Source organism: Mastacembelus armatus, chromosome 4 (genome assembly GCF_900324485.2).
Source record: "Mastacembelus armatus chromosome 4, fMasArm1.2, whole genome shotgun sequence".
NCBI classification, from domain to species: Eukaryota; Metazoa; Chordata; class Actinopteri; order Synbranchiformes; family Mastacembelidae; genus Mastacembelus; species Mastacembelus armatus.
Genome location: NC_046636.1, coordinates 9,498,355 through 9,525,233, shown reverse-complemented (window position 1 = coordinate 9,525,233; position 26,879 = coordinate 9,498,355). Strand labels below are relative to the sequence as shown.

The 26,879-nt window shown below is 40.4% G+C and overlaps 1 long non-coding RNA gene across 1 annotated transcript; it reads right to left on the bottom strand.

Moving 5' to 3' along the window:
• Positions 1-26,879, bottom strand: LOC113139637 (uncharacterized). The gene is made up of 4 exons (XR_003296560.1): positions 26,295-26,879; positions 14,535-14,630; positions 1,801-2,077; positions 1-591 (listed from the first exon to the last, which is right to left on the bottom strand). It is a non-coding gene; the product is annotated as an uncharacterized LOC113139637 (long non-coding RNA).

Sequence of the window (26,879 nt, the reverse complement as noted above, 5' to 3'; positions counted from 1 at the left end):
ATAACTCAAAGTGCCTCAATAAAAAAAAACAGCTTGGTAGCTGCTGACATGTCACCCAAGTTTCGACGAAAAAGCACAGTCCTTGCTGCAAGGGACACAGCTAACTCGGCTTCTCTCCACTCTCCAAAACAGTGATTTGATTGACAGTGTTGGAATTGACAGAAGTGGATGAGAAAGAATGCTGCTTTATAAGGTCTTCTCTGGCCGCAGGATGAGGGTGACAGTTGGAAGAAAGATCCGGGACATGGGAAACTAGAGAGAGAAGAGAGAGCTGACAATGTGGCCCTAATCTGAATGACAAGGTCTGCACATCAGCCCTCAAACCAGCCTGGGCTAGGTGGAGAATGGCAGTGGGGCGGGGGCAGATGATGAGAGAGGAAGAAGATCGGCGAGAGTGAGAGGAATAAGAAGCGACAGAGGGAGGAGGAGGTAGAGGGCAAGCAACGGTGTCCTCCTTTCAAACATGCTGGCCTTAATGGCACGGACAGCTCTGACATTTAACCACTGAATCATTTTTAGATAACTGGATGTGGTGGGGAGACTTGTGACTTGTAAAAACTTCAGGAGGTGTTTCTGGTTCAATATGAAGAGCTTTGAAAAAGAAAAGAACAAAATCTCAGCTTGGGAATAATACTGATTACAGAACATCGCTGATCTGAAGAGTGAAACAACTAAAATTTGGGGACCGAAAACAGAAGCACATTTGCGTCTTTAAGGGGCGGTGAATTTCTGAACCAGCTGGTAAAATTGGTGCACAATTGAACTGATATCTTTCCCTTATTTATTAACTACATTTGAGGTTCTCTTGAACAACAAAATAATAAACAATTGGTACAGTGAAGCTGCTCAGAGGCCAGTATTAAGGGGGCATGACTGCAGTTAACTGCTCTCACTGTAGAATAACTATGAATGTGATACAGGATGCCAAAGATAAAGGCCACATATGCTGAGCAGAATGAAAGGAAAAAAAAAAAAAATGTCAAAGCTGCTCTGACTAACAATAGCAAACTAGCAGAACAAGTTCGTGTAACAGATATTGTCAAAGTTTCACAATTAGTACAGAAGACCCTGTCACAACACCCCAGTAATTCCAGAAAGACAAATCATACAGGATGTGATCAAATTACTCCAACACAACAAAAGAACCATCTGTACTCGATATCACAGTAGCGTGTGAATGTCTGAGGATGGCCCTTCATCATCTAAGATTAAGGGTGAATGTTGAGCTAAATGACGGAGTATTTTAGGATGGTTTTTGTGCAACAGTTTGTACATATAGTAGTAATTTATAGTGGACCAAATTTTAGTAATGCAAGAGCCGACTTCTGCTTAAGAAACTTGTAAAAAAGTGTTTACCATCAAACGGCCTATAAATCAAAACTGAAAAATAAAAGAATGAAATGAAAAAAAAAAAAACAACACAAACATTAAGACAAAACTCTACATAGATGTAGCTATAAAAGTCCCTACAAACAAGGTAATGCTACCATAATTTAGCCTCAGATAGTTTTACTCCTCTTTTTAACTCTGTTTCAACACTCTTTATATGGGAGAAACCACATGCATTCTGGGGGTAGACACGATGCAATATGTCACAAAGTGAAGAGATGCAGTATATTACTTTGTTGGCAAATGAGTCTCAACTACTGATCACTATTTAAAAATCTGCTTTATGTCGATATTAAACTATTTTGTGACATTAAAGGTATTCAGATCAAAACATTCCTTGTCAGACTGTGTTCAGGCTTTAAAAATTAGTGTGTTTCTGTGGAAACCCCAGTTTATGTCTGTGTCTCTCACCTTGACTCACTGTCTTTATGTCGCAGGAGGGGGAGGAAATTCCTGGCGAGGGTGCTGTGAGTTTTTGCTCTCTGCCTGCAGGTATAGACCAGCCTCCTCTGTCTGCCTGTCTGCAGATATCATACCGCGACGTGATCTGTTTAGCTGCCTGGCTTAATGCTCACCTGCTCATGCGCCTCCGGCTTTGTGAGTTCCTGTGTGTGTTTGTCTAAGTGTGTATGTTGAGTTCTTCCATCTCCTCACTGCTGGAATGGCATCTCCCTGTTTATCTGGTGCCCTGCAATTATAGACACATACACACAGAAACTGAGAGATGGACTTCTACTATGTTGACAAGGTATTTACACTATTAATCTTGCAAACAATATGCTGTCAACAAGAAAGAACATACACACACACACAAGGACTGACAAGCTGGATTAGGAAGAATGGCGTTGATTACAATAATTGTGGCAAAGCAGGAAAGGCAGGATGTTACATGTACTGAAACTTGGACATACAACCTAATATTATAAAGAAATTATCAGAAGTAATACACAGTGATACCTGTTTCAGACTAGTATGTCCAACCAATTTGAAAATATTTCACCCTGTACAGGTTTTATATACATTTGAATACGTTAGACGAAGGTGTTCAATTCCCCCAATGCTGAAACTGGATTGTTTGCTCTGGTTTGAGAGGTTTTGGATGCATTATGTACCATTGGCTGTATTATGTTGTGTATTTTTTTTTATTATTTCATCTTCAGGTTGTCACAGTGCTGACAGATACAGGCTGACGTGCATGACCACACACACAAAAACACACAGACACACTTGAGTAGGGGTCTGAGTCCAGCTGGAGGTGGTCTCCTGCCAAACCTGTCGGCAAGCTGACTGTATTCATATTCATCACACACACTCTGATTGCAACTGACACGACACACATGTGCACACACACACACACACACACACACACACACACAGGTGGGAAAAAAAATATGTATTGGTGAGTAAATCAATATTTCAAGGACAACATGCTATTCTCAAAATTTTATCACAAGAAAATATTTTGCCATTTCTGTTGCATTATTCTGCCAGACTTCTACTTCTGTTATGTCACCTATCGTCACAAAAGAGACACTGTTCATTTAAAAACACAGGAAGGCCACTGAGAGAAGAGAAAAAGAGATGGATGTGGAAGAGAGATGGCCACAATTGGATGCAAGCTAGCAGCAGTGAGTAATGTCATGAGAGAGGAGCAGACTGGGTGAGAAAAAGCGAGAAGTGAATAATAACCAAAAGGCTGGGAGAGCGGCAGTAGTCAAGAGAGATGGTGGAAGAGTGCCTCTCTAAGAACATAGACACACACACACACACACACACACACACAAGAGAGACTCTGCAGGGCGCCAAATAATAACCTTCCTTGTCATTATCATCGCCTGCCCAAACCACTCTCCACTCCTCCTCCACCTCCTTCCGTTTTCAACACAATCATTGCCCGATCATTTACAGTGTGCAGTAAAATGGGAACATCAATAAACACATCCATTAGTAGTGCGAGTCCTTTCGTCTCTGATTCTCAAGTGCTTTAATATTTGTCACGCACACACACGCCACATTTCAGCCGGCTGTTCGCCAAACTGTCCCTGCACAGGCAAAACCCAATGGAGTGTGTCATTAAAGCTGGTTAGTAGCGTTGTCGCCGTGAGCGTGGTGCCGCCAGTTAACCTGACACTATAAACCAAGAGGACGACCTGCTTTCTGATTTCAGTGGATTTCCTACAAGCAGCAGTCCTAGAATTTCTTCTTTTTAATTCATATATTTATTTACTTTTTCCCTTATCCTGCTGTCATTTTCATGCATTACCAATTCATCATAATTTTTTTTTTTTTCCTGTTTAAGCCTTTGTAGGTGGCACTCTTTTCTGGCAATCATGGCTCATGATAACTACCCAGTTTCTATTTATTGCAAACAAACTGCTGTCACCTTGGGAAATAATTTCCCTGGAAAAGACCTCCATTTAGCATTTAGCAGAAAATAGTGTTATTCATATGTGATCATAGCCAAACTCAAACTCATAAGCATTTTTCTCTATAGCTATGTGAAATGTTGGCCATTAGACCGCCTTTAAACACAGACCAAAGTCTTAACTAATTTTCACTCCTTTAGAGAAGCACAGTTAGATTTTTGCACACCTCACTGACTGTCATAACCTGGACATATAACTCAGATCGATTATAATTGTTTCTTTGTAGCTAATTAATTCATTTTCAAGTTTTGCTTAAGTGCTGTTGTGTTCAAAACACACAAACATATATTCGCTGATCATAAAAAGCAAAACCTTATCTTACATCATCATTTGCAAGGTAAGCGAAGAAAAAAACTACTCAATACAAAAAGGCTAATACTATTTAGAATGGCATTAATACCTTGTTAACCTCATTCTGAACTTTAGTTACTTCAACTGCTGATGCAAATGAACATAGGCAGCAGTTTGGCAATTTAATAAACGTCAAAATAAGCCCAAACCCATCAAAAACAGATTCATAATGAGAAAATGATGAGGAGGGCCAAGAAGGGCAAATTCATTGAGCGAGAGAGAGGGAAGAGTTTCCCACAATGCTGCCTCACACACTATAATTTCAGCATGCATGTTTTTTTGAAGGGAGGGTGAAGCAGGATGCTGAGAAGCCCGGGAGGGGCACAGGGTGGGTTAATGGGGGTTGGATTGGGGGGGGAGACATAATGTTTGGAGACCGGTTTTGACTGCATGCACACACACATGGATACACTACAAATATCATTCATGGCAGCAGACACATATAATTACTCCTTATGTAAAATGACACTGCATAATTTAAGATTAGGTCCAAAAATAAGTCAAATCTGATTAAAAATAAATTCTTTTTTTGTAGCCTACTGAGTAAAACCAAGGAAATACAAGTACATTTTTTAATTACTGAATTTAGAGAATTTTATTTACAGTGCTGTTAAGAAGAAATGAGTGGAAAATAAAGTTTGGTATCTCAAATTCACACCATTATTACTCTTCTGACTCCTAACTTGGTGGTCTCTGATCCTTACCATAACAGGCATGTGTGTGTATGTGTGTGTGGAGCGGGTAGTCCGCAGACAGACTGTAGATGCCGTTCATGTGTGTGTGCATGTGTGTGTTCGTCATTCATGTCTGGACCTGAGCAGAAAACAAACAGAGGAGAAGCAAGCATGGAATAAATTCAGGTGTTGTTTGGTAAACCATGTTATTAAAGTGTCACACATATACGCTGTGATGTGCAGCTTGAATGAATGAATCACATGAATACATACTCACATACACACAACAAATCCTTGTAAGGAACAGAGTGCTTTATAGCACTAAATTCAATGAGCTCATTTCACACAAAATGGTTTATGAAATTTCCATTTGTAAATATATGTTTACAGTATTAAATTATTCGCTTAAATTGTTCAACACTGCTGACTGATATGTGCTACAGTATTAGTCTGCACTTCACCCCCTCTAAATAACTCACATGATTTTATATGTACACATTTGGTTGTACACTAAACCCACTCACAGCCCGATTTCTATAAACACTCTGGGTGGTCTTGAGAAACACTGACAAGGAGCTGCTGTATGTGTGGGTACATTTACACACAATTCATCTAAAAAAAAAAAAATAATAATGGTGGACATAAGCTAGGCAGAAGGAAAAAAAAAATACTGTGATGCCTCAAGAACAAGAGCCCGCTAACACAAACATATGGAATCAGCCTTTGAAGCCACTTCGCAGTCTGTAAAATCAAATCTTGACAAACCATGCTAGTGCTAGTGAGTCATGATGGCTGTTATGTCTCTTCTAATAAAGTTGAAATGTCACTGATGTGCTTTTATGTGGTGCCCTAAACACAATAAAGAATTTCAGGATAATAACGCCACTGACTGTAATGCATTATATAAACCTGGGTTTCTGATATGCTCACAGCATGATGAGGCTGGGAGTGGTGTGTACTGAGACAGAATGAATTATCAAAAAGAATTTCTGAGTGTAATATCTATACCAGATGGGAAGGGAGGAAAAAAAAAAAAAAAAGATACAACCTGGAGATACAGCAGGTGCAACTAAAGTAGCCTTCCTAGTACTCATATAGCTATACATAATTTACTGTGTTTGAAAAAATATATATACCCAGTAGAGCTATAATTAGCAAACTGGCAAATATGTGATTATGTTACTTTCAATTTGGTAAACATAAATGTATGGAGGTAATAAAATCATGAATTTAAAGACAACCCATTCATTTATATGAAATCAGTTCTCACTGCTCTTGATGTTCCCTTTTAGTGTTCTACACACAAGCAGTGAAGAAAAAGAGAAGTAAGCCACAACTGCAATTCAGTTTTTTTTTCTCCCCATTACTGATTATTTCCTGATCATGTTAATTTCATGATTAATTTGTCAGCTGCCTATTTCAGTTGGGATGTGTAGCCACTAAGTAACATCATCTAACGATCAAGGTGAGAACATTTTTAATTTTAGTAGTAGTATTAAATCACATCAGAGTTTTTCCATTAGTCAGTCATCAGTATTGTCTGTATTCCTTGAACTTCTGATTCAAGTGTTATTTGGTTTACTATTGTGACTAATAATAAGTCTCACTGTGTACTCCTAAAGCTCAGGCTTTATTTGTGGGCGATAAACACACTAAAGGTCCTGTGGAAGACATATTTATAAATGTTTTTTTAAGCTACTTTAGCTGTATTCATTCATTCTTTGAGCACCATGCTGTTTCTAGTTTTAAGAAGTCCCTCAGAGTGCTTTATGCATATTTCATCTTTGGTTCAAGAACCATTTGGTCACTGGCAAAAACTCCAGTGAGTGGTCATTGTTGGACGTGGCAAGTATAAGTGCTTCTAACTAAGGCATCGAAAAAAAAAATCTATACCAAGTATGCCTTAACCATTTATGTTTTAATTTGTGTAAACATCAGGAGTGGAATTTTAGTTAGTCTGATCCAGGATAACGCCCCCAAATCCTAAACTACAAATTTGTGTGCAGAAACTGTGGCTGACTGGAACCATTTTATTACATGCAGCAGTAATCTTTTACGCTCATATCAATCTTTAGTGTTATTTTTTTATTATTATATTGCATGCTGTAAGTTCCATATATTATTTAAAGCAGTCTAGACACAGCTCTATTGAAACCCATGCACAGTTGTGATAAATTGACCTGAAAATTCCAAGAAATTATATGTACAATCTAAAAAACCTTGCAAATGAAAACACACACACACAAAAGGAAGTCCAAAAGGTTGCTGCAAGGTGGCTTGCAAAAATAGACTTGCCAGTGAAATATGGTTCCTCTGAATTCCTTTCAGTCGGATCTACATTCACAGAGAAAGAACAATGATTGACCTTGGCAGGATGAAACATTGCCTCAATTGTTCTTACTTCACTTTGATGTTAAATACAGTAGAACAGGGCAACACAGAAAAGCTCCTCACCACAGCCGAATGAGAAGTTAAACCTTTTATGCCACTTAAGAACGACCCCTCTCATTTTTCTTTCTAAAGTTACCTTCTGTTAAATTGCCTACTTCTGCCAGAACATACATGCAATTTACTATTTCTGGCTTGCTGAGCTAATGTATCATTCAATGCTGTTCTTTTCTATGGTATGTTCCTTCATACAACCACTATGTTTTTGTTAACCACCCCCTGCATCATTTCTATCCAACCTCTCTATTTCTCACATTGTTTTTTTTTCCTCTCTCTCCCACTCTCATCTCCCTCTCTGCTCCAGTAAGCAGACTTGCCGAGACCCAGGAGGACATTAAGGTCCCGGCACGGAGTCACCAATTTATACTCTCATTAACAGATCCATGTGCTGCTTAGTGCATAAAAAAAAAAAAAAAAAATCCTGGGACCACCCACGTGTTTAGGCCCCCTCAAAACAAAACGCAACAATAAAGATCTGTGTACTCTCTCTCAGCTAAATGAGCCAATTCACCCAAAAGGGGAAAAAAAAAGAAGCTGCAAATTAACAGACGTTTTGATGGTACAGAGGCTGTTTATGTGTTAACGAGAAGATGCTATTAATCAGTACAGACTGCTTGAAAAGCTCTTGTTGTGGGACTGACAGGCCTTGCAGTCTTTGTTCCCTTTCCATGAAGTAAAGGAAGCCTTGTATAATTTACATTTGTTTCCAATTGTGTTAAAAAAACAGACTGTCCAGAAAAAATTAGATAAATGTTATATTGACTCCTAACAAGTAACACACACTGTGTTTTTAAGAGAATGTACTGTATCAGGTAAATGACAAAGCAGTGTGCTAGAAGTCACAAGATGTTAAAAACATATTTCTAATGACCCAGATGACATTTTCTCTCTACCAAATGCTTCGGAGAGGCTTCTGGGGTCAAGTAAATAAAAGCAGCTAAAGGTTATTAATAAACACCATCTTCACAATGTAAGGCAAACGCACTACTCCTGTGGGGCTCAATGGGCAGTGAACAACACAAACAACGTCAAGAGGCTTGACAGACGAAGATATCTCCTCTTTAACTGAAAATCCCACAGTTTAGTATGTTGTGGCCTTGTTTCCAACCAACAGCGGTACCAGTTGAGGAAACGAGTGACGTGGCTGTTTTCATTTTTATACTGTTTATCTTTGAACATAGTATATACGTCTATATTTGTGTTTTGTCAGGATACGTCTGTTTGTAATAAAACTAGTACAGACATGTAGAGCTAGACCACCCAGAGTAGTTAGTCATACACTGTCCTTACTCACAAAAAAAAAAAAAAAAAAAGTCACTAGTCTTAATTACATCCATCCTCTGGGCGTGTCTTTCTGCTCAAAGCAGACATCTGAGGCCCCCCCACCACCATCACCACCACCAACCGGCCACAAACCTCACCAAGGCCTTATGGAAAGAACTTTTTGGAGAACACATTAACCTTAAATGGAAATAAAGCATATTCAGCACTGCATCGAGTTATTTCACTGAGGTTAAAAAGACAATTTGATTTTACATTGTTTGTTATTGGATTATCTCTTTTTATTCCATAGTACTTCCATAGTATGATCCCAGATTTTAAAGTTCTTTTGACAAAAATTTACAGGATGTTAAAATTAAGTGGGTAAATTTTTTACATATCAAAGAGGTAGAATGAAATACCAGTATTAGAACTTGCACAAAGCCAGGCACTTAGATGAAAGGGTGGTAAAGACAAGACAGCATGTGCATACACACACAGACACACTGCTGTAATAAGGAGGCATCTGCTCCAGGGAGGAGGTTGTTGTGACTGCACTGTTCTTTTTCATGATCTATAATTTTCAAGCTGGCAATGTGAAGGGGCAACTTAGCGGTGTGCACATAGAGAGACATGAAGACATAGACACTGACAGAGAGACAGAGATAGACAGTGTGTCTACACAGGCAGGACCCCAGCGACTATCTGCCAGACAAATCCTCTGCAGGCTTTGATCCTCTGCCCGCTTCCCTCTTTGCGGTTTTTGTTTTCAGGCAAACAACTGTGATGTTTAGCTGAAATGCAATGAGATTCCAAGGTCCAGAAAAGAAGGACTCTTAAAATCTGCTGAAAAAAAACAAAACAAAAACAAACAAAAAAAAAAAAAACAAAAAACAAAGGGACTCAAGCCCAAAGGAGTTAATTTAAGTAAAAAAAAAAAAAAAACGTCATCAACCTAGCATACTTCTTCCTTTCTAATTTTCTCAGTATGCTATCCTCCAAGGATCAAAGGGTTAATCTGCTTCTGTTGCGTATTAGCTGAGATGCTATCGAATGCCATTTGTTCCAAGCAGCGAAGCTAATGACCCTGAGCCAACACTTGCCGTTTGCCCGGGAACTCAGAGCAAGGGAAGGTAAGTAACCTCATATATTCTCAAGGGGGGCTAGAGGGAGGCTGAGCTAATGAGAGGGAATTGGAATAGGACCTATGGTCCATCATCTACTTAAGACCTAGACAGCAATGCTATCGTCCTCCCTTGAGTCTACACACAGGCACACATTCGTCTTGCACCTAATTTTACTCCTGTCTTGTTAAGTAAATGTACTTTGTGTAGCATTTTATCATCAATAAGTCAATAGAACATTAATTCTAAGACACTGGTATTATTACTGTAAATAAGGAGTTCTATCATCAAGATGGCTGGCAAGCTCCACCACTTTTTAAAAGCCTTTAATCACATGTCTACTAGTATGTTTTTCGGTACCAAACACTATAAATATGTCATTCTCCCAGGTCAGATATAACAAGTAGCAATATCATTTTTGTGGAAGAAAACACAAAATACAGTATAAGATTAAGAGAAGTAGCTGATAGTTGCACTTATATATAGTTGCACTTATATAATGTACATTTCTGGAAATAAACTGCCAGTTATCTAACAAGGATATAACAATAATGTTTAAAAATACAATGGGTTTTTGCACTGGCTTTTAAATCTTAACCTAACATCTTTAACCAGAACTGGCCAATAAGGTTTTGTGCATCAACTACTTTAGGTTGAAGCCACACTACACGGACGATGTACAGGTGAGAGTGGATGCATCAGTCATGTGAGGCTGAGTGAATTCTGCTGTGATGGGAAAGCAGCAAGGGGTCCACTACTCTGCCTTTATTCCATTTAAGTCAAGCCTGGTTGCCTCTTTCAATCCACTGGCACGCATACGAATATTTATGTGTGTGTATGTGGAAAAACAGAATGGGCACGGGAATAAGTACCCTACTGCACGCTATATGTAAGTGTGTGTGTGTGTGTGCATGCATAAGTGTGTTTGTGTGCGTTGGTAATACCTCCAATGGCAGACTAATGATAGGTCTTATCGACACCCAGCAGTGAATGCAGGCCTTTGTCTCCTCTCGGGACGCATTATGGAAAGCTTAGGGGTCTGCCTTTGACGCCTTTTCATTCTCTCCCACTGATAAAACCCAGCACAAAAACAGCAACTGTTATACAGCTCCTGTAGCATTGCAAGTTGAGACACAATACACCCCCGTACCCCTGTCACAGAAATGAGCAAAAGTTATGTGCAAAGCTCACTCAATATAAGTCACTGACAAAAGATAAAAATTAAGACTGCAATTTACATTTTGGAAAACAAAACTGCAATGCCTGAAATTACCATTCATTTCAAATATACATCATATAGTAAGTGGATGGAAAACAACAGTTTGCATGGCATGGAACACTGTTATAGCAAAGATTAAAATACTCTGTTTAATAATAATAATAACATAACAAGAATGCAGAAATTACTAAATTTAAAAATGTATTATTAGTTATAGGCAATTTAGTTTCCATTCTGATACTGAGTGGTTATTCTAAGTATAACATATCTGGATGAAGTTAGCCTAAAGGCTTTAATTCTGGCAAGTTCCTTTGCTGGCTGCTATATTTTATGATTAATGTTCCAAAAAATTTCACAAAACACTTTAAACTGATGTCGTGTCATTTTGTAACAAATATCCATGTCAGTGGCTCATAAATGAAACCACATTTACAGGTATATTAGGGAATGGTTTAGAGTAAATTTGTGCATTTCCCCCTTTCTGAAAAAAAAAAACATTCCTCTGAAAGCTTTGTTAGTTACTTTGCTTGTGTGAGGGGTAGAGGTTGGGGCAAGGTCTCTTACACAAGCAGTTTATGAAATGAAAATGTTTTCGTTTCCAATGATGGCTAGCGTTACTTTTCACATTTCGAAGAGTTCAGCATACAGCTCCATGGGGAAGCATAGCCATTTCTACCGTTGTTTCCCGCTGAGTCAATAGAATCCTCTCTTTTCACTTGTGTGTGTTCTTAGCCCTATTTCTGAGTGGTTGTTAGGAATAGCCAATAAGTATGTTGTATTTTTACACTTAGATATGTCTTTGAATTTCTTCCGCTCCCCTTTGTCATTCTCTATTCACCATTATTTTCTGGCAAGATAACTCTAAGGGGATGATTAAAGAACACAGCTTTCCCCTCTCTCATTTTGTCTATCTTCGCATTTTTCAACTTTAATCTTAAGCGAAAGAACAATAAAGAACATTCAAATGTAGACCTGCTTTGCTCTCTCTGCATCCATGTTGCTGGCACAGCAATCCCAAAGAAAGCCCCCAAGGCCAAGCAGTGAGGATTTAGAGGCCTAATTTAGTAGTCAGGTACTCAAGTCCCCCCCGATCCTATCCCTCTCAGCAATTAGAGAGAGGCCAGGAAGTGCAGTATTTTATAGCCTTATAAAGACATTAGAGGCATCGCTCATTGGCCCTCACCCCCACTTCTCTATTTACTAGTACTACAGTATCTCTCCCCTTTTTCGTTCTCCCTCATAGATAATTCTCTCATGCTCACTTTGAAATCTTCTCCACCAACATCTCTTTCTCTTCCGTGTTGACTCCTACTCTCCATGAAATCATGTCTGCCCACCACCTTCATTCTCTCTTAGCCCCCTCATGCCCATCAATCTTTCATCCATTCATCTACCCATCCATTTTAAAACTGCTGTGGCTTCAAACTCAATAAAAGCTCCCATTCTAATCTTTAATCCTCTGGTGGTTGATGACTGGCTTTGCTGAGGGGGGGGGGCAGGGGCTTTGATAGAAGAGCATTCTTTTGTTTCACAGAGTTCTTCGCACACACACACAAATGTTATCACTTGTCCATCATGTTTGTACACCCTTCGCCCAGCAGAGTATGTTTTTTCCCCTCGCTATTGTAAATCATCATCCATCATTTGCTAGTTATTTTGCATGAGCGTGAAACTGACAATTACTCGCTCTGTCCCCCGGTCCTACAGTGAATCAATATGACTTGACGGAGTGACTCATTTGCCTGTCATTTTCCCATATGCGTTTTTTGAAATATGAAACCGTGTGACACATTGTGGCTTGAGCCCTGCAACTCCGCCTCCGTGAACACAAATGGACAGCAAAAGAGAACCATACCGCTTCTTGAGTCCTGCAGCTTTCAAAGCCAGCTTAGACAGACTCGGCTGCTCCTCAAAGACCTTCTTCCACTGAAGCAGAGGGCAAACACACTTGAGAGGAAAAAAAGGTGGAGAAGAAAGAGCAGTAGCATGTCTGGATACTTGCTTACAACATCCTCTACCCATCTTTCTTTCTCCCCAGAGTACACTTGCATCATTTGACCAGTTCTCAAAACACTGGGGTTGTGTGTAGTTGCGTAGCTTGTGACTCCACTAATCCCAATTGCCTGATACATGGTACATAGTGCATCAAAATGATGATGATAAAAGAGAAGGCATTTTATCTCCTCAAAGTTAAAAGCCACTTCCTTTTCTAAAACAACTCTGTCTTTTCCAACAGGGGAGATTTGGAGAGATTTGAAATATAAGCAAGTCTAATAGGATAATTAAAACTGACCAGTTTCAGCACTCGACAATCTCTTGGGGGATGTTTTTCCATTCTTTTAAATTATCACTCTAGAACTCTCCAAATTTCAATGATGGAAGGATGTAAGTAAAGACAAAAATTAGCTGCATGTGCATACACGTTTATTTATGGAAGGTAAAGGCGAGGAAAGTAGGAATGATAAGAATCTTTAAAAGGAAGAAACCCTGTGGTCTAAAAAAAAAAAAAAAAAAAGCTTTGAAGAAAAATCGCACCACTGCTACTGTAACCTCTGGGTTGACGTTGAGGTGGCAAAGCGTCTCATCAGAAGGTAGGAAGACAAGAAACGAGAAAAAAAAAACTTTCTTTTCCTTTCGCTGCATGTCCTCTTTTTAACAATACCCCTATCTATGTATGTTGGTGGCCATTCTGGCCACGTCTGCATGGTAGAAAATGATTTACTGCTGTACTCTGTCTCACAGAGAGAAAGAGTGAGAAGATTACTCTCTGACAGACTGCTCATTGGGAACTGCTGAAACAGAGTTAAGACAATAAGGTGGCTCTTCTCCCATTTTCAGTCCTGTGTTTTTGCCTTCTGGCTATGCCATTCTCCAAGGTAATGTTTTATTTTTTCCTCCCTGCATTCCTGAACTGCTGGGCTTTTTTTTTACATTCTAATGGATGCTGGAGAGAAAAGGTCAAAACCTTATAATATGAAATGGATTCTATATTGTGACACAAAACAGGAAATGCTTACACATGTGATAACAGATGAGCATTTAAAACAAAAGAATGAACAGCATACAAAGATTTATCATTGTTCAGGAATTAAATTCTAGCAATCAAACTGTATTTGCTTTTATAGTGACATTTGATATTTAAGGAAAGTAAATAAGACTCTTCATAGTTTCAGAATTACATGTACAAAACATCTAGTTATGAATATTTAAAAGTAAAAATAAATTTCAGGACACTGTAAGCTGTCATACATGACAAACTAACTAGTTCTTTGTGTAATCATATAAAACAAGAAATATATCAACATGCATAAAAATCAACATTGTTGCTAGGTTCCTCTTCAGTACAGAAAAATAAATGTGTGAGGAAAAACAGTTAAAAAGATGGAGATATAAAGAGAACATAGAAGTTTTAGGAGCAGCAGGTGAATCAGAGAGTGCTCCATTCTTCACCTGGCAGATGCACACAGACAAAAACAAAGAAACCACATCCATACACAAAAAAAAAAAAACAGACACACATGCAAACACCAAACCCTCAGCCAGAACACACAATTGAGTCAAGCAACCAGGTGGAAGGCCAACAGAGGACACACACACACACACACGACAACGTCTAACCTCGGGGCAAACCGAGCTCTCTTACCTCTCTTTCATCACTCGCCTTTTCTGGGGGTGGAGGTGGTGGAGGCTGATGCTACTGGCACTTGTTTCTTCTTCCCATGCCAGTTCTTTTCATGACCTGAAACAGAAGAGGATAAAGAGGGGAACAAACCATTAATAAATTGTTTGGGTGGAATCACAACCAGAGATCACAACCAGCATCCCACATCAAGCAAAATAAGTAAAATATTTCATTCATAGAGTTGGACCTTGCAGGACTTCAGCTGCTGCCTATGAAATTCAGCTATCTTCCAAAACAGTTTTTTACTCATGGCATAGAAAGAATGTATGAACATAGGTACAGAGATTACAAATCAATTTGGTTCATGACCTAAAACAGCATGTGCAAAACATTTTTGTCTTGCACACACAGACGACGTGCATTGTGTTGTGCATTGTATTCCATCTGAAGTTTTGAGTAACTATTTTTAGCCTGTGTCGTATTTGCAGAGCTGAGTAAGTTTCTCAGTGTAACAAGGAATGAGGTTCATGAAGGGGTCAGTGAGCACTGACTGGCAACCAGTGGCAAAAAGTCTCATAGTATGATGATTATATTGCTGCATAGTTACATGGCTGTCATTTTCAGCTTGCTTGCCCTGGCCTGTTCTTGTTCACCTTTTGTTTGCATAGACCAGGTTAACGGGGTATTGTGTTGTTTGAAGAAGGATTTTATCATCACTGTTTGGCTTTGTAAGGTGACAAGTTTTATATGTATGTGTGTGCAGGGATGTCTTGCAGTTGTGACAATTACCATAACACAAGCATACACACTATTAATGCTTTCATTTGTAGCATACAGCTGCAAAGATATCGCATGAGGGCTAAGCAAATATCACACAATGGTCAGTTAACAATGAAGCGTCCCCATCCCTCTCCTATCTCTCACACTCACTCACACTACACAGTGTATGTGTGTTGACTTAAGAATGACTGGCACTGCTTGTCCTCTTTATTACTGTGAAGAGAACAGACACCCCTTCTCCCCTCCTATTCATTTTAATCTTTATTCTTAATGATAAACCTCCTCACTCACACTCTCTCCATCTGCACCCTTCCACCCTCACCCCTACAGCCTGGTGTCGACCCTCCCCAAAACCCCAGCACAGCAGCAACAGTGCTCCTTTGTTTGCCTTCTCCCCTCATCTCTTCTTGCCCCTTTGCCTTGCCACGAACGATGCTGGTTGGCGGGGACAGAGGCATGCCTCAACAGGAGCGCTGGAGGAGAGGAAGGGAGGGACCTACGGGTGGAGGGAGGAAGGGAGAGAAGAAAAATATGTTGGGGGAGGGGAAGGGGGGGTCCCTTTGCAAAAAAAAAAAAAATAGTGGGCAATGAAGGGGTCTTACAGTCATTTTTTTTTTTTTTATTCATTCTTCCTCTTTCATCCCTGTGTATTTTCTGTGCATTCAGCATTGCATGAGAGGGGCTTCTCAGAATGTGTTTGTGGGAAGGAGAGAAGTTGGTTTAGAGGGACTACACCCTCAATGAACCCGCCGACTCCAGTTGAATGGGACTTGCAGAAAGTCGTTTGCATGGCACTATTTCTGGTTTGGACGAGGAAGCTAATTTTAAACACCAAAGTAAAGATGGGGAAGGGAAAAAAAAAAAACTGACTGGATTTTTATTTCTGCTCTGAAAGAACAAACACTTAAATAAAAGACAGCTTTACTTCTTGGCTTTTACATTTAGATGGTTTAAAAATAATCTGTGTGATATTCTAACAGTTGATTTATAAAAATAGTCAAGTGCATAAATTGTAATTTCTCATTTATGCAAAGAAAATACTGGACATGAACAGTGAGGTTAGTCAAGACATAATTTTAGTCATTTCATTCTGGTACCACTGCTAGTATGGTGAACACAGTTCCCTAATAGCATAAATACTGCTCTGGTAATGATGCTTGGGGCCTGTCTCATTTGGAAGTAAGGGAGACAGCACAGTAGAGCAGTGCTTTTCTGCCTTAGCCAGAAACACATGTGCGCACACGCACACGCACACACACACACAGACGCTGTGGCAGCTCCAACGCAATCAGATCATTAACCCCAACTAATCTACAAACATTATGTTTATCGAAAACGCCTTTCCAACACAGGCGCCCACACAGTCAAGCCATAATAATTCATTTCAAATGTGTGTGTGTGTGTGTGTGTGAGTGTGTACGTGTATCTGATGTGGTGTATTTGTGAACTATGACAACTTGTGTGTCAGCACTGCTGTGTGTGTCATGCCTCTCAGTGTGCAAATGTGTACACTTGTGTGTCATGGCTGCCTGTGTATTTAGTGTCTGCAGTGTCAGACACAGAGAACATGACAGAGACAGTGAAGGAGTGTGCGAGCATGTGTGTGAATGCGCGAGTGCGTGCGTGCATGCGTGTGGTGTGACTGCCAGTGATGCAGCTCACAGCCTTGATCTAGACTCCTGCCTCTCTCGGACACCCTGCTGTGCCTGCTTCATTAATCAATAGGACAGATGAAGACAGACTCCTGCCGTGCTGCAAGGAAAAACGGTAGCTTGCGTGTGTGTGTTTCTCCATGTAAGGAGACTAGAATGCCCTCGGGAGAACGTGGCAGACATGATGCAAACCTTCAAGGCCTCCTGCCCACACAGAGATCCTCCACACCAGATTTACAGTCTTTTACCAACAGAAAAAGACTCAGGCTCCTTGATTTGCCTAGACCGATATATTTGCCAGTGTGTTAAACCTAGCCACCTAAAGCTTATCTCATGTATACAAAAGATGAAAAATGGAAAAAAAAAAACAAAAAACAGAGTTTTGACTTTTTTGTTTCAGTACACGAAAAATTTAATTCCATCCCATAATTTTCTCACCTTTTGATGACTATGGGTTGTGGGAAGTGGTATTTTGGAAGTATTTATTATCTGCCAAATAAAAACTCTTTTCCCTCTTCTTAAATTATAGCACACCAATCTAGAAAATAGTAGCAAACACACATTTCTGTTGGTCAAGTGAAACTTTCACCCTGCACCCAGAAAAACTCAATTACACACAGCTGTAATTACTTGCTGCCTCACTCCCAACACACGCACACACACAGACACAAACACCCATTGATGTGTCTATCTACACTCCTTGAAATCTCAAGGGCTTATTCAGAAATCTTCATGAAATGGTATTAATATATCTTCAGGCACAGTCAAATGAAGTGGAAAATACTTAGAAGCTTAAAAAAAAAAAAAAAACTTCCACAAGGAAGCGAGAGAGATCAAGTGTACTTCTTATATTTTCATTGTTTGAAATATTTCCTGTCAATTAAAAGCTTGTGAGCTGAACACAGCTGCAAGATGAACACCTAAAACTGCCACTCATGAATATGAAAGAAGGCTAAAGTTATCTAGCTTGTAGTTTGTCAACATTCATGTATCTGGTGTATTTACTCATCTGTAAAGGATGAAGGCACACCTTTTAAAGCAACTGGATTTTGTGACAAGGGAATGTGACATGAGTAGTCATTGAGATGTACCTCTGTGAGTCAGAATTAGTAGTAAGATTGACTTGAGAAAAGCAGAGACCGAAAATCACAAATTAATCCAAGCCCAAACATTTTTTTGGTAACATTATCAAAACCATGCTTGGGCTGGAGTGACTTTGTCAGTCATATTTATGTTTTTGTCTGTGTGTCTGTTTTTATTTTCCAAAAATCAAAACCTTTAAACAAACAGAAGTATCATTTCAAAACACTTAACCATGTGCACAGTGAATGTTATGCCCATAACTATTTATAGAAGTACACCATAAGAAATGTATTTCTATTAAAAAGGTCCATTGTCTTTTGAGGTTGGATTTGATAGAACGGCCCCAAACGGCAACAAAATCAAGATGACGCATCCATTTAAGAGTTTCTACCAAAGTAATTAACAGACGTAATTGTGGAAAAATAGTAGGAAGCTAGATGGGGGTTTATTTTTCTACTGGGAAGGAGGAATGTATGTCATTTCCTGGTGCTATAACTGGCCTAGCGAATTGAATGCAAAGTCACAGAAGCCATTTCTCTCACAGCGCCCAAGTCCTGCAGAACTGTTAACAGTCACTTGGAGGTTTTCCCTCCTCAGTATACAGCAATACCAATTTGTTTTTTTTTTTGGCTGGAATTCAGTGTCATCATTGTTAGTCATTGTATGGAGATGAATGAATCTTTCTTCATCATCATAAATTGATATAAAGCAAGTTTTAAGTCTTGATTTAAACTAAATACTGTTAATGGTTTCTGGTCTTACTGATTTTTTTTTTTTTTTTTTTTTTTTTTATGAAGTCTCACAAATATCTGAATTTACCCATGAAGTCCGTCAGCGTTTTTTTTTTTCGTTTTTCTAATTTAAGATCAAGTGAGACAGGAACAAACTAAATCAGAATGTCTCACTGTTCAAATAAAAAAGGCTGTTAGAAAAGACTGATGTATTTCTTACACACACAATCATATTTTAGCCAAGCTGCAAGCTGTGACAGAAAAGCATTCAGGTTTATTGATGTATCATGTACAGAACTGAGCATCTCATTGTCTCCCGCAATGGATTTTTCCTTGCATGACTGTAGAATGTCCTTGCAACACATTAGGCATTTTGTTGTGATTTTTAGTGACTCATACCAAAATCTTTTGCTTACTCAGATAAAATGTATTCCTGGCTGACAGTATTTTGAGAATATCCTCATATGTCACATCTATGAGAAACTCATTTACAGAAATGTAAAAGATAAGAGGAAAAGCAAAAAATTAGACACTTTTAAATCATCATTTATGATCCTGTGAATATTGTTGAACTACAAAAGATGCATAAGTAAGGAAAATAACTGCAAAAACAAAAAACCGCTTTAACAGTGTAAGGAGTAAATTGCCTGTTTTAATTCTTGACCCTGAAATAAAGCTGAAGGAAAAAGAAATCCATACATGAAACCCACAATGCCCTAATTGCATAAGCACTTTGTGTGATTTGACATTGTACCGATGCTTGACACTCAGACAAAGGAACCAGTGTAGGCCTCGAGGGGGCAGATGACAAACACCCCTAAACCATGGCCAGACATAATGCCCCCACCTCCCACCAACCCCCCCCCCCCCCAATGAACGAACAGTGGAGGGGGACTTATTCAGAGCATATTAGGGAGATGAAGGAGGCCAGGCACTAAGGGACTCTACCCACTTGGCTGCTCTAATCATCTGAGACAACCTCTCCAGAGGCAGACCCGAGTCCAATACACTTCCCGCCTACAAATCCCACTCCACCCCCTAATGCATGACCCAGACATATCTACGAGTGTTTACAAGGGCGGGCGGCCATGAAGTGGGGAAGCTGACCAAAATGAACAGCCCCCCCGGGAGCTGTAGTTTAATTGTCCATCTTCTTGGTCCAAATTAAACAACCCCGAGCGCATTCAAGTATCCATACACACACACACCCCTTCTGCCACCATCACCCCGCTTTCAGCAGCCTGGCACGTTCCATAGAGCATGGCATTGATGCAGAATGATGAGCGAGACCCCATTGTCTCATTATATTGTCTTCAATTAGGCAGGAGATGATGGGAGACAATGAGAGGAGCATTTGTAATCATGAGCCTCGAAAACTCATGCTGGGAAACAGAACTTCATTATGCCCAATGTTCCCCTGTTGACGATAAAACCCAGAATGTGTGGTTCATCCTTAGGAAGATTTCAAGCATAAATGGCTCGGAAAGAAGTGAGTCACCAGGAAATACTGTAGGGGGTTCTGAAACTGAAGACAACAGACAAGAGTAGAGGCAAATCTTTTATCTGCAATGCAAGAGAGCAGCATGTTTCAACCTGAGAAATAACACTCATCCTCTTATTACATGTTCCGTCCACTGACCTGAGCTCTCAGCACATGCAAGTTTACAACTCTCATATATAAAGTTTTATAAGTCAGAGTTGACTGTTTTTAGAAAAGAATGGAAAGAAATTGCTTATGATACTGTGTGACAAGCAAGAAACTCAGGTGTTTTTCACGATAGTTATTCCAGGGATAAATTTACAGGCGTGAAGTGCAGCCATGATGTCTTTTCATCTTCACCACATAAATGTTGTACAAGCTTAGCTCTCAGAACAGATGCTCTAGCAGCGCTGGTGTCAGCTCAGAGCTGTCTGTAGAATTGAGACTTCTTTGAGAAAGAGAAAGAAAAAAAAAAAAAAAAAAAAAAAAAACTCAGGAGCACATTATCTGTATTTACCTGGAGAGCATTCAGCTGAGAAATGACTTTAACCCGACATCTTGCCGACTTCGCAGTTCACCCCGTCATTTAAATCACATTCCACTTTTGCTGTTGGGGTTTGATAGAACCATCCGACCGGACAAATATTGCTTTCAAAAAATTGTGCAAATTATTTCTTTCCACTGAAATTGCAGCAGCATTGTGCCCTGATCCCCCCACCACCCTGTTTTTCTTCTCCTCATGGCACAAAGCGCTAATCTGAGACAAACACTTGCACCAGTTCTGACACCTTCAAACCAAAATTGGGGTGACTGGGACTTTATTTTCTTTATATCATGTAAGTGAAGCATGAGGTAAAAGCCATTATCCAGGGAAGACAAAATGGGGTTTAGAGAAATAGCTGTGTATGTTCTTCCCATAGAGACTTCAGTGATTATACATTATGCGCCCTTTTACCCATCAGCTGTTTTTTTCCACATGTACAGTATCAGAGAGGGACCAGATAGATCCAGAAACGTTTTGGTTTTGCCTATTAGTAGATCAAATCTGCCTGCAGTGGGTGCCAGTAGGAGGGATATCCGTCAAGTCGAGCTGCCCTGGGGCTGAACAACCTTTCCTGCAAGGCCCCACTCCCGCCTATCTGATTCCAACAGACAGCGCGAGATGACGGCCATGCCAGCCAGAGCCTTTGATTTTTTAAGTATATCCCCCTGCTTTCACGCTGCTTTATTGATCGCCAACAGACCTCATTTTGCTCTTCTGCTAAAAGAGCGCTTTAAGAATGCTATATTTGTAATGTGATCACCCAGATGAGGATGGCAGCGATGGACAGACACTAATCCTCTTTCTCCCCCCCATATCTCCAGCATCGTCTGCGGTGATTTTTGTGGATCACCTCTGTCAACTTCCTCATTGTTGAAGGCCCAGAAGACTTCCCACTTCCTGACTTTTATTTTCAATCGGAAGCCGCTAGGATATAATCCAACCTTAAATGTCAGTTTTTTCTAAGAACAGCCGCCAAGACTGGTGACCATGAAATTAATTAACAAAATACTTCCCACATTTAACAACAACCAAAAGAAAAGATCTGAATTATTCATCTACTTGCAATGACATTAAAATTAAATGCCTTCTCCAAAAGAAATCTGCCAATACTTATATCTAAAGCACCTTCCAGGAGCATTGATTTTTAGTTCATTGATCAGTTCATAAATGTTTTTGAGCACAGGCTTTGTGTTAAATATGCTCATCAAACTCTGTGAACCTAACACATTCCTCTGTATTGAACAGCACAACAGTACAGAGTAGGAAGCATCTGGTCGTCACTCCACCCAGATGGCAGTAGAAAGTATGTAAATTGGTTCATTAACCTTACAGCGCTTTAACCAGTAGGCCATGCAGAGGGCTTGTTCCATCCGGGTTTTCTTGAATTTTATTAACGCCCATTAATAGCATCGGGAAACTTTCTCTAATGGCCTGAGGTGGTTCGCTGTGGTGTTATCAAACACTGTAGTAATTATACATGACATCCCTCTGATTAACACTCCTGTGATTATTGCACCATGTGAGATCATCTTTTTTTCCTCCGTTTAAAGACAGTCATCCATTTTCTTGTCGTGAAAATATTTCAGCGGATGAAAAAAAAAAAAAAAAAAAAATGAGAGGCCTGATATTATCACAGCACTCCCCCACCCGAACAAGAAGGCTTGGATCTTTAACCCCGACAATAGAATGGCATGAAGAAAAAGAAGTGGGGAGAGGGGGTGGGAATGTGAAGAGGATCCGCGTTTTCATGTGGCATTTCCCCCAGTGCTTGCAGAGTGTGTGAAAAATGAGCTTTTAGTGTGTCTGTGTCTGAGCTGCCAGCAGTGAGGGCTTGCACCTGGAGCAGGGAGGAGCATGCGAGAGGTCAAGGTTCGCCACTTGGGCTAAACTGGATTGGAGTTCTTCGTCTTCCTAAGAAGACCAGATGACCCCTGCGGCTGCATCATACAACACGGGCCTTTCACACCCCTTCCTTCCCATTCCTTCTCTCCTTCCTCTCCCGCTCACATCCTTTTCTCCTTTGGAAAGGCACAGTAATCCATAACCCACTCAACTATCAGCAGCTCAATTATCCCTCCCGTTCACCCATTTTCTCCCCTCGGATGGAGATTGAAAAACAATTAACCTCTTCATGGCTGGGGACTTTTCCCAGGGAAGGACATAATGGTAATTGAATGACTCCACCATTTACATTCCTGACCATGACTTCCCTCCTTCACGCATAAATCTCGAAAATTCTAATCTTTGGATTTGTGATTGTTCAATGTCATTATCATGGATGTTTTATTATCATGCTATGAAGACTACATTTGACTTTAAGCAGGATTTGACAAACAATTTGGTAATGCTTACATAACACCCTTTTGACCTACTTACCTACCTTAATATATTTATACCATTTATGTTCAAACATGTTGCCAGGTTAGTGATGCTTAAGAAAATTATGTTTCTGTTGAACCCAAAATAATTAATATTTTCATGTCACACCAAACTGGCTGCTATTCTGGCACTAACTGGTGCTGACTGGCACAACTTGACTATTTCACACCAAGTGTGTATAAGCTATTGCGCATCCCCCTACATCCTCAGCCTTCAATGAAATGTTTTCTTCTACCCCTTTCGTTATGGAGGGGCCTCCTATTCATCTTCAGGTAGAAAGCTCAAAGTGTAGGAGGGAAACACAGCTTGTTGCACCCGTTGAGTTTTTATTACTTCCCTCTTCAAAGGATGGTGGCAGAGGAAGGCACATCCCCACTCTCCTTGATGCCATGAAACAATGCTTTCAAAAAACACACAAACAAGTTGTAGGATTTAGGCAGGATCTCTGTTCAAATTTTACAACGCTTGTTCTCGAAAACATCTAATCTGATAATATTACATGGTTTGGATAAGGAGAGACACAGCTGTTATGGGATAATCCCTTAACAAACAACTCAGAATATGCATAAAAATTATTAGGCCCATGCTGGAAATTGAAAAACATGAAACGAAAATCTACTGATTTTCACTGTGCTGCAATGCAAAAACATCCAACAAAGGCTCCACACCAACCTGCCATTTTCCATTAAGCTAGCTGATTATCTAGCTAACCCAGCAGTAGCCAAATGATGTAATCCCTAACCAACACATATCGAGACAACAAAGACCTGTACTCGTCAAAAAGAAAACACTCTTGAAGATGTACTTGTCCGTCAAAGAAATACACATATCGAAGCATTTTCACCAACTTCCACCTCTAATTAGCGTTTTGTGCTTCCTATTGCTCGACTTTCAGAAGCCACCTCGCCTTAATCCCAAATTCAAAGACGCCACTGTCAGTCGAAGCGCGACTCCGAGGGCCTTACGTAAAACCTCCCATACAGTGAAAACGCAATCTTAAGGCAGGAATTATATTTTAGTTTTATACTTGAGTCTCACCAGATCAAATTCACATTTCTTAATAATTTGACTAATGCTGTTTTATTGACCCTAATCCTTTTGTATTTGAAGAGCAAGACTCAGGTTTAACATTATCACACAGAAAACATCAAGCGTCAGAGGCACCCTGTGTGGAGTACAGAAAAGCACACTGAGAGCCACTGTACCGGAAACAAATTCCTTCTGTGTTCAAGGTTCTTGGTCAATAAAGCTGATTCTGAAATTGTAACATAAACTGATATGGTACAATTAATGTAACTCTCTTTAAAAAGAGCCAAGCAGCACAGCACATAAACCTCAGCTATTTGAACAAAAAGAGAAACTACAGGCACCATGCCATACCTATATTCGTGCAGACGCTTGCCAGAACAACATAGTTGTTCACACACACACACACACACACTGAGACACACACATACACACAGAAGTCTTTGATGTTGATGAGTGTGTGTATGGCAGCTGTGTGATTCACCCACCCTCCATCCATGATCCATATAGACATCACAGCAGCAGCAGCTACAGAAAGAGTAGTGACGAAAACACACAGACACAAACATGCACAAACTCACAAACAACATAGCGTGCCATGGTTGTGGCTAGGAGATGAGGAAGAAACAGAGGCATGGGCAGGGCCAACCAGGCCAGCAGGAGAACAAAAAAAGAAGAAAAAAAAAAAAGAGAGGAGAAGCAGAAGGAGGAGGAGAAGAAGAAAACCTAAAGCAACTGGCAGTGCCCCAGACAGACTAGAACTTCTCTTGATCATTATGTCTAGCCTTCAGGTGTCTGGGGTTAGGCTGACTGTAGGCGGTAGTTAAGGTTGAGGGTGGTGGGAGGATAGAGGGGGGCAAGTGTAGATAACACAGCAGCCAGACAAAGAGGGAATAAGAAGACTGCCTACATACCACCAGCATGAAGGAAGGGAGGGTGGGAGGCAAAGGAGGGTGCAACGAGAAGAAAAAAGCAATGTTATAAAATTTTGATTAGACGATTCTTTGCTGAAGTGACTTTCTGTGTCAGTTGGCTTTTTTCTTTTTTCTTTTTTTTTTTTTTTCAGTCAGTTCCCCTCCCTTCTTGCTCCTCCAGAGCGCCGCCTCAGAGAACGGGGCAGACAGATTTTATAGGTCCTAATTAAAGCCATCTGAAGCCTTTCAAAACATCAAATGGCCCCGGTCCCCCGCTCTCTCCCTCTCTTTCTGATTGTGCAGAAATTATGGAAAATCCGAGGGCACACATTTTCGCTCTGGCTCCCAAATGTACATAAATTTTACACCGCCAGATACCCCCAACCACTTCCCACCCACTCCCTCCTCACCTGACCCCACCACCCCCTAATGTCCAATCAATAAAAGGGTTCAGTGAATGACATGACCTCATAGAGTGTCTGTCAAATTCACTGGAAACTGACATAAATTAGAAGAGCAACTCATTTCTTACACAACAAAAAAAAAAAAAAGTCTAAACTTAAGGGACGGGATTTTGGTCATATCCTGCATTGGAAATGACACATAAGGTTGTTGAAGATCCACCCTTTTCCTTACTGGCGGGTTGAAGTAAAGTGCAGCCCTGTTTTAGTGCGCTTCAAGTACTATTTTTTTTTTTTTTTTTCCCTTCTTACTCTCTTGCCCTTGCCCCCTCTCCTCCCCTCTCCTCTCCCCGATCGTCCTCAATGAGCAGAGTAGACCGGCTGCACAGGCTGGCTGCCTGCCCGGGGTCAGCGGGTTTACCGTGTGCTTTTTATCTATATTTCATGGTATGGCGCTGCGCGAAGACAGCCACACGTTTCACAATGAGAGCATTCACGCAGACGCACCGACAGAATGCCGTCAGCAGGACACCAACTTACACCTCATTCAAGCATCAAGTCATCAAGTCAAATCCGTTTAGCAATGAAAGCCTATGAAGTGTTTATAAATGTTTCATTTCCCTTTACATGTAAACAAAAGAAACAGAAAGCTTACGGTGCAAAAAGTGGCATATATAATCACAATTAAAACCGGATTTGACTGCAAACAGAGGATAAACATAACTTCTTCCTATTCGCAGAATAGTAGCAATAAATAAGGGATTTAGAAAAGAGGAATATCGTCTACTTACGGTTAATTTCAATAACTTCTGGGCGTTATTGTCTCGCCCCTACGCCTCTCCGGCCGTTTGGAGACGGAAAAAGTCGGCTCCTCCGACGAAGCAGGGTCATTCTCATCGACGGGAGGGTCAGCTTCATCTGACGGCGAGGAACTTTGCATAAGATTAGAGCTGGTTAATTCTACCGGGGGACAGCAAACGTCCGGTTTCGCCGGTGTCAGATCTTCAGTGATGCCTGCACTCGCCGGGATTGAGTGCTCAGAAGAGAGGGAGCGCACAGAAAGGCGTCATGTGAGCCGGGAGAGGTGCGCCATTGGACAGCGCAGTGCAAGCACGATAAGGCAGCTCTGTGCGCCATTGGCCCAGGCCGGGAGCAGAGGCGCCTCCTCACTTGGCTGTGCGCAAGAATGTGAGTGCGGCACACTGTTCATAATTTTCAGCAGCAAAATGAGGGTTGGTGGGGGGCATTAAGTAACACAAATTGTTCCAAAGATCTTCTGTTTTTTTTTTTTTTTGTTTTGTTTTTTTTTTGTCATCGACACATAGAGATACATAGACAGCAGTGGAAATGCACACTTTCTGTTTCCCTGACTATAA